This window comes from Euprymna scolopes, chromosome 23 (assembly GCF_053919585.1).
Source record: "Euprymna scolopes isolate OS-2025 chromosome 23, ASM5391958v1, whole genome shotgun sequence".
In the NCBI taxonomy this organism is placed as follows: domain Eukaryota; kingdom Metazoa; phylum Mollusca; class Cephalopoda; order Sepiida; family Sepiolidae; genus Euprymna; species Euprymna scolopes.
The window spans coordinates 11,491,906-11,501,623 of NC_136504.1; the positions used below are offsets into that span (position 1 = coordinate 11,491,906).

Consider the following 9,718-nt stretch of genomic DNA (forward strand, 5'->3'; position numbering starts at 1 on the left):
AACGACCAATAAAAAAGCAAATCGAAAAGCCCCCTCCCTCAAAAAGCAAATCTGCAAATTTCCTTTATTTACAAAAAAAGTGCCCTTACAAAAATACAAAGGTAAATGTGTAGCGGCGTAAATTATTTGACAGACAAAAAGATTATAAAAACTATTTATTTTATATAAAACATTAATAGACCCAAAGGCTGAAATACAACAAAAAAAATAATTTTAAGGGTTGTTTATCATTTTTTATTAGACTAAATGTGTACGCCCTACACGTTTAAAATTTGGCCCGTTTTAGTTTCGGCAGATTGGCTTTTATAAGGCAAAATGTGTCCTTTTTACGCTTTTTCATTACGAAAAAAACATGGCGGCCAAAAACATAGTTCATTAAAGAGCTTAAAAGGGCCAATCTGCCAAAGGCCAAATTTAAAAAGCAATATAGCGGCCTCGAATAAAAAATATAAATGATAAAAAAATAATAAAAGTGAATTTTTTCTGGTTTTATGTAAGCCTTTAGGTTTAACAATGTGTTTTATATAAAAAATAAATAGTTTTTACATTATTTTTTTATTTTATTTATTTTATTTTTTTAGTCTGGCAAATAATATACGCTGCTAAACTACACATTTACCAAAATGAACAATAAATGCACGCATTAATGTTTATAAACATTATTTTTTTAGGTTCACAAAATCGTGAGTTTTCTTAGGACAGTGATCCCTTCTGTCGAAATATCTGATGGAGAGGGTATCAGATACTTCTTTTGGGAGGCGATTGCATTTACATGTTTTTATCCGTTCTTTTATTTTTGAAATTGTTGTGGAAGTATCCACGTTACCCGTGATGAAAATGATTAGTATAGCAGGCGTGTTTCAAGCGGAACTTCATGTCAACCCAAGCAACGCCGGGTACTCATGCTAGTAATATGATAAAAACAAACTCACGAACATATCGATTGATTAAGATGTTATTACTTTTTAAATTGTTTTGTTTCATACAAAAAGTTTTTTAAAAAAATGTTCTTTTTATACTTAATCAAATTGTTAAACATTGGGATCTGTAAGAAAACAGAAAAAAAAACATTATTATAATGATAATAAAGAATAATAATATAAGTAAAAAGTAATCTTCACTCGTCGCTAGCATAGTTCAAGGGAGGTAACTTTAATATGATTCAAGGATCGATATTCTTAATGTACTGAACCAACAAGGTAAATTTTGACGCTCATAACCAAATGAATATTTCACGTTTTCACACACCATTAACACAAGTCTATGAACATGAAATTCTTTTAATTCATCAATGAAACATAATAATATAATGATAAAAAATAACAAAGACATGAACATATTGTTTGATTAAGATTTTATTACTTTTTAAATGTTGTTTCGTTTTGTTTCATACGAAAAGTAAAACTGTTCTTTTCATTCTTAATCAAATTGTCAAAAATCAGGATCTGCAAGAAAGAAGGAAAAACATTATTAGAAACATCGATAAAAATGGATCTAAAACATAAGATATATGTGTAATGTTATAGCCATAGTTACCTCCCCTGACAGAGCTCTCTAAATAAGAAAGTACTAACAGTTTCAGTTTTAATAAACGCCATACGGATAGTAAAATACTGTAATACTTGTTAGTATTATAATTTATTATGAAGAGACACCATGACAATCTGGACTACATCATATTTAATATAAATTATAGTACTTGATATTCTTACTAAATTTTGCAAAAAAAGTTATAAAATATTTTATAGGATTTAAACATCTTTTACACCATTGAAAAGATTCTTTGAAATATTATCATGTATCTAACCATCGATCTGTCGACCCTCCAGTACGTCGACCCATCCGTGCGTCGATTCCTACGTCATTAACTGTCAGTGTGTCTGTCCTTCGGTATGCATCCGTCTGTCGGATGTAAGTATGTCAAAACTCTCTCGTGTCAACCTTCGGTTTGACAATATTATATTATAGTATTTTTAACTGTTTTAAAGAAATTCAATATCAGTGGTCCATGTGTTGCTCGTATTATTTGGATTCTTCGGACTACTATTCTCATTTTGAGTGTTATTTTCACGATTCAATCTCCGTCTTTCTTCAGGTGTACCCTGTCGAACTCGGGAATCTTTCTGTTGAGATCCGGAATGTTCCTGTTGCACTCGGAAATTTTTACCGGAACACTTTTTTTTAATCGACGAGGGTAGCACGCTGTCGTTCCGTCATCCAAAACTATGCAGAAGTTCTAAGTGTATTTTGGGTGTCTTAAGCAATTCGCAATAATATTTTGAGTGTCGCTGTAAATACTTGTTGAGCAGTGTATAGAATAATTGGTAAATTTTAGTTGTAAAAGTTACATTTGAAGGAGGTTAAACGTTAGATCTTCAGTGCGAATACATTCAAAATATAATTGCGAACTACGAAGAACTTTTACCCTGTCATGGTTGAGTGAAAGAGAGCATGTTACTCCCCATTGGCTAAATAAATTGTTCCGTTCGAAATTCTGCGTGCAGGTTCCTGAATTCGACAGAAAGCTTCCCGAGTTCGACACGATACACCTGAAAAAAGTGGGAGCTTACATCGGCCGAAAAGTTATGAAAATTGTTGTTGTGAAAAAGTTGTCAAAACGAGAACAGTAGTCCGAAGAATACAAATAATACGAATAATCAATTTCCATCTCAAAACCTCACAAACATTATACCCTATGTTGGTCTGTCATGTCCATGTCTCAGATAACATTTCTCCTGGTCTGCCATGTATCAGTTTCGAAATAGTCTAAATGTAAACTTCTTTATTTATCAATTCTTATTCTTTTATGGTTTCGTTTTTGTGAGAACGGTCTCAATTATTTAAAGTGAACTTACACAAAGTGGACTAAAATCTTGGCATGCTGCAAAATCCGAAGGGTGCTCCATACTTGCAGCAAATCATGTCTGAAACGAAATACAAGAATACATTAAATATAACATTGGGAATTCAAATCTTCGTTTAAATTTTGACAAAAAATACATCAATTTGAATAAATTTAATTTTGATTTTTGAATTGAAAATTAAAATTTTACTCATTCCTTGAGAAGCATTTTTATTATTAATATTGTTTACTCAAGAAGAGTAGTCACACAGGCCATCATCACAGATTTCCCTTTGAAACCAACTTGTGGTGTTCTCTGGAGTCTGAGTGACAACAAGTCTCCCCAGAGTTCCAGTACCCTCCAACTATTTTGATAACCATTGCATATGAATTTGCGTTATCGTAACAGCCGCTTATAATTGACTCATCATTGTCAACGACCATTGATCTTCTCTGAAATTTGGATGGCAACAAGCCTCCGCAAGGTCCCAGTCCTCCTGCACTCATCCAGCGGAGGTCTGGTTAGTGTTCTCTCTCCTTGGTCTTTCTATCCTCCTTGACCCTCATTTATTTGGCGTGGTGCCTGTTTATAGCGACTCACGAAAAAGGGGGCGGAAAGTTTTTCGGTATGGTTCCTAGCGTTCCTACTATTAGTGGTGTTATTTTAACTTTTCTCATCTTTCGGATTCCTTTGATCTCTTCTGCCTGTTCCGTGCATCATCATCATCATCATCATTATTATTATTATTATTATTATTATTATTATTATTATTATTATTATTATTATTATTAATGAATCACCACTTATAAATCTGCATATGTTTTATCAGCCTTCATAGATATTTAATTGTCTCCAGAAAACTTGCATGATTTTTTATAATGAGATGTTTATGGGATCATATGCTTATACTTACTTTTATAATAACAATCCTGATTACTTTTGCAGGGTTCTTGACGATGCTTTCCAGCCTGCGAACCAGGTGGTGGGCAGAATCCTATGAAAAGAAACATCAAATATTAAAGTGTATTCATTCAATCTACACGATTATCCACAAAAAAACGCGTGTTAAATTTTAATTGTGACAGACCGATGAAAATGCCAGTTTAATGTAAATTCTGACAGACCAAGGAAAAAGCCTGTTAAATCTTAATTGTAATAGACCAACGGAAATGCCAGAGTAATTTTAATTGTGACAGAATAACGAAAATGCCAGATTAATATTAATTGTGACATAACGAAGAAAATGTCAGTTAAATCTTTATTGTGACAGACCAACGAAAATGCCAGTTTTTCTTAATAGTGACAGATTAACGAAAATGAGAGTTTAGTCTTAATTGAGACAGATCAACGAAGATACTACTTTAATCTTGTGACATATCAACGAAAATGCCAATTTAATCTTAATTGTGACAGACCAACGAAAATGCCAGTTTAATCTTAATTTTGACAGACTAATGGAAATGCCAGATTTATCTTAATGGTGATAGACTAACGAAAACGTCAGTTTCATCTTAATTGTGACAGACCAACTAAAATTTCATTTCGAATGTTAGCATGACATACTAACGAATATGACACTTTATTATGACGGATAAACAACAGAACATCTTAAAGAAATGCTTCAGTACATCTAAAAAAAAACATCAATTTAATGTGAAAGTCTGCTTGATTTCGTATTATTTTGATTCATCGAACTACTGTTCTCATCTTGAGTGCGATGTTCACAACGTTTTGGTCGATATAACCTCCGATTTTTTTTTTTTTCAGTTGTATCTTGTTGAACTCGGGAATGTTCGACAGAAACATTCCCGGGATATTTTTTTTTCTAGTAATAAATTTTGCTTATACTGATAGTCTTCCTAACAAATATTTCTATGTTAGTTTTGTTCCAAGATTCATTTGTTATTTCTTTTTTTCAGTCGTATGGATTTTTTCTCGTGCCTTCTTTTTTCCATTGGCTCCCACAACCTTCGATGTTTCTTACCTAATCTATCAATCATATCATTAATATTTCTCTCCTTGTGCTCGCTTGATAGATTTTCACACTGTCTTCATTTTGGAAAAAAACTTTCTCTCATAAATTCTTGCCCAACTAGTGCACTGTCATGGCGAAGAAGAGGAAGTTTATGTAAAACTATGTCATTGGTTAAATTATATATTTTTGTCAGTGAATGATAACATAAGGCATATCCTTCTTTCTTCCACGTTTGCTTGTCAGTCTTAAGTTTAAAAACACATTCTGTTGGTTAGTATTCATTTTGAAATAACAGTTTTGGGTCAGTCTTAAGCTTGAAATATCATTTTATTAGTCAGGTTTAAGTATGAAATAAATAGTTTTTTTTTAATTTTACAGCATATCGACCTTTTATATGTTGTTTAATTGCTAAATTCAATACATATTTTACACAATAAAGTGAACAAAAACTGCTTCTGTACACGTAGTCGAGGGACTGCAGACTTATGTACTCTTGGGCATTTTTTTTAAATATAATCGTTATGACACACTTAAAGAAAACAGTAGGAAATATTATCACTTACTCTCATCATCAAATGAGAAACTTCCAGGAACTGCAAAACAGAATAGAAATAATTTATATTTTAGTGAAATAAATTTACAACTCAGTAACAAAGAAGACATCTTTTTACATATGAAAAGCGCATATAATTAAACATATAGTCAGTGTTCAGATGAGTATTTAATTTATCCCACAACTCTTTATATAGTATATCAACAAGCAACCCGGCGTTGCCCGGTCGTAAAATACGCTTAAATATGATATTTTAATTCATGTACGTTTCGTGCGTTTTAGATTGTGTTTTACTTATTATATTATACCTAGTAAATAGTTGATTTCAAAGATTTTTTTCTGTATATATGACTTCGGTGCCATCAGCTAGAATCGAAAATGCAGTTGAACACTTTCCATGAAAATAACGATAAAGCAGAGACACACTCACAACATCTCTTCTGTGACAGAGGTTGCAGCGAAGAGAAAAGGACATCTCCCACCAGGCCACGAAGTCTATTTTGAACCCTATCAAGGCAGGACAAGGCTTTTCTAGCAGCTCCTGCCCATATGTGGCAACAGTACTCCATCCTTGGACGTATTTGGCTCTTTTATAGATAGAGAATTGCATCAGCAGTGAGATATCTACTGGATCGATAGAAGGATCCGACCATTTTTCCAGCGGCCTTGGCAACAGATTTGATGTACGTATTCCATTTAAGATCAGGAGTAAAGGTCAAGCCCAGAAGCCTGTCAAAACTTGAGGCCTCCCCAAGACGAGAGCCATTCATTTTAATTGATATATATATATATATATATATATATATATATATATATATATATATATACTACCATGAGTGCCCGGGTGTTTGAAGGTGTGTGTTCAGCAAAAAATAAAAATAAGAAATAAAATAGTGATAGTAGGCAGGAATGCTCGAACACGTACCGCGGAGGAGGAAAAGAAAGTGAAAAAAATGACGTCTTTGCCATTGCGTCTATCGCCACAGCGGAAGTGACGTAGGTTTTAATATAAGGCTAGTGAATCGAAAAGAGGAAATGACTTTTGAAGATATCGGCAAAAAAGCGACCCCCTCCCTCTGTAGAAAAAATGCCCAGTTCAGAGTGAAGGAATTAATGTTTTTAGCCAATTTTTCGATATTTGTCGTTCGAAGGGTTACACTTCAAAACGATACCGATTTTGTAAAAATCCGTCGCCTCTGTCGAAAGTTTTAAGCAGACATACATACATACATACATACATATATATATATATATATATATATATATATATATACATATATATATATATATATATATAGAGAGAGAGAGAGAGAGAGAGAGATAGATAGATAGATAGATAGATAGATAGATAGATATGCATATATATATATATATCAAGATATTGTAGAATTGAATTTACAGTATTTCATTCTAAACAGGGAATACATCACAATAAACTCTATCTATCTATACACATATGAAATAGAGTTATTTGTCCCACTGACATTGATATTTAAAGCCCATTATCTATTTAAAAATACGGTATAATCATGTTGAGACACCGATTCCCATTACATCACAGAAGTTATGCAACATTGAGCCTGGTCAACACTAAAATTGATGACCATTTTGGAATTCCATGTGCGATATGTTATCTTCGCTTATCTCGGCATTGTTTCGAATAGTTTAGCACTGCTTGCCACTGAACTCGAGCAGTACCGATTCAGGAGATGTGTGGTTGGAGATTGCGCAACCTTTGCAAAACTACCCTTACAGAGGGTATCCATAATCTTTCGAAACTGGACGGAGGTTTCTAATTCCAATATAGATATATACATATACCCCTATAAATTTGTTTTGTGTGTGTATGGATAATCATATTAAATCCTTCTTATTTCTATTTATTTCAAAAGAAAATGCGACTTTCTTATATATGGGTTGTGGAATTGTCATTCATCTGCAAAAGATCTAATTTGCATATTCTTTTAAACATTCACTTTTTTAATTCCCTATTAGTTGTTTTTTTTTTTTTTTTTCGGTTTTCTCATGAGATGATCATCTTTAGTTAACTATTGCATGTAATTATATTCATGCAGATATTCTACATGATGTACACTTGTGTAATATTTGTGTAAAAAGGTTATAGTAAACACAAACCTCTTTCTATATATATTTATGTATGCGTATATATATGTATATATTATGTTTTTTTGATTTTCCTACCAAACTCCTCTGTCAGTTTTTGGTCTAGATACATGAAACTAAATATATAGGTTATTCGAACCCATGCTAAACTTTATATTTGGATTTTAGCCGGGAAAATTACGGAAGAAAAATCACGTAATGTTTTAATGAATTAAAGTAATCGATTTCAACACAGAATCGGACCGGTTCGAAATTGTCTCCAGATTTAAATAATGAAAGGAAAGTGAGATATTTTTGTTTTTCGCTTCGAAAATGAATTATGAAACTTCAATCAATTTCTACTTACTCATCGAAAAGATGACAAACATCATCAAAACAGCCACGAATTTCATTTTCACTGGTTTAAAATGGACGTCAACTGCTTCAGTTGTTTGATACAGTATGTACCGATGGTCAATCGATCTCTTCAATCAAAAATTTGCGATTGATTCTTCACAATTTCATGACTGTTTATATATATTAATCATTTTCATTGAATGAATTCAATAACAAAGGTTTATCTCCTCGGAGATTAATCTCATATTATATGTTGGGATTAATTAAGAAATATTTTATGACTTTTAAACTGGCGTCACAGTTTTAGTTTCAAACAAATAATTCATGTTAAGACGATTAGCGAAAACTATAAGAGGTGAAATACGTTGTAACATGTCTTCAGAACACAAACATCTCTCTCTCTCTCTCTTTCTCTCTCTCCCTCCATCCCTCACTTGCACTTCCTCTCACTCTCTCTCTCTCTTTATATATATATATATATATATATATATATATATATATATATATATATATATATATATATATATATAAAATTGTTTGAAATATATATTTATTAATCGGTATCGGAATCTGACAAATTTGTTCCTAATTTCCGATTCCAAAATCGATTCTTTTAATATTTTTTAAACTTAATTTTCCATTGCTTGTACTGATGATAAATATTTATTGTTTTAAAACTATTAGTAAAACTAAACTCTATGGATCATAATAACATCCAAATAAGATGTAATTTTTTTATTTGCGTAAAATAGACAAAACAAAACTTGAAACTTTGTGAAAATTCGGTAGGTAATCTATAGAAGAATGCAGTTTATCTACGCAAAAATTGTTTGAAATTAAAGGAACATTTTGTCAAGAAACATAATATCAAGCATTATTGCTAATTAAATAAAAATAGAATCTAAAAAGTTGTTTTTTAACCTTTAATTTATTTATTTTATGTGTTTATGCTTTTGTCCAGTTGGATTTTGTCCGGTGGGTTTTTGTCTGCCCCGTCACTCAGCATTAACAAATATAGCAAGGGATGGACAAAACCTTGTGTAAAGGCTTAGCTTTGAATTGAGTTTGAAATGAATTTTTGAATTTTCATTCTGCCGTGTGAAAACTTTTTAGCTTAAAATATTCTTTGATTCTGCCTGTATCCTTTACTTATGCTTAGACTTAGTGATTTCTACGGTGCCTCTGAAGCCTGATCAAATGTTTAAGTATTTTTTCGCATCTACTTGCCAAATATCGAGATGATGCTCTTCAGAGCGTTCACAGTTAAAAGATTTTAAACCAACGGGAAAGTTTTATTTTCTTGCTTTGTCTGTTAAAAACATGCATGGATATCTAACAATAAATTTACTAAAATACATAAAGGGAAAACATTTACAAGTTTCTCAAATTAAAAAAAAAAAAACAGAAATTGTACCTACATTTAAAATACCCTCCTCCCCTCCCTTATAATATACTTTTTGGAGCGATATTTGTGAACCCACTAAAAACAAAATTATTTTAGAATTTAGGATGGGGAGTTAGTAGCGCATACAAATTCAAGGCAATTATTGAATAAATATCGATTGAAAATAGCTCGAGTCTTTTTAAAAAGCGGCTACCCCTCCCTGAAATTATATTTAAAAAAATATCTTAAAATGTTAAGAGTTCTGTAAAACCAAATAAAATTGATTTTTATGAGTTTTGAACATGATTCGTACTATTGTTCTCATGTTGAGTGTTCCTATTTACTTGCTTCCCCTAGAGGGTGAAGTTTTAATCTGAGGAATAACCAGCTCCAAACAAAGGGAGACTTTGGGTCCGAACAAAAGTTTAGATTGCCTCAGTCTAGAAGGATTTCTCGTTCATTTAATGAGAAGAGAATATGTGAAATGAAGCATCAGAACAGAT

The 9,718-nt window shown here is 31.9% G+C and overlaps 1 long non-coding RNA gene across 1 annotated transcript; it reads right to left on the reverse strand.

Annotated features, from left to right (window-relative positions):
* Window positions 1-3,756: 3,756 nt before the first annotated feature.
* LOC145245688 (uncharacterized) lies at window positions 3,757-8,129 on the reverse strand. Its single transcript, XR_013863006.1, has 3 exons — window positions 7,842-8,129; window positions 5,382-5,411; window positions 3,757-3,837 (listed from the first exon to the last, which is right to left on the reverse strand). It is a non-coding gene; the product is annotated as an uncharacterized LOC145245688 (long non-coding RNA).
* Between the last annotated feature and the right edge of the window lie 1,589 nt (window positions 8,130-9,718).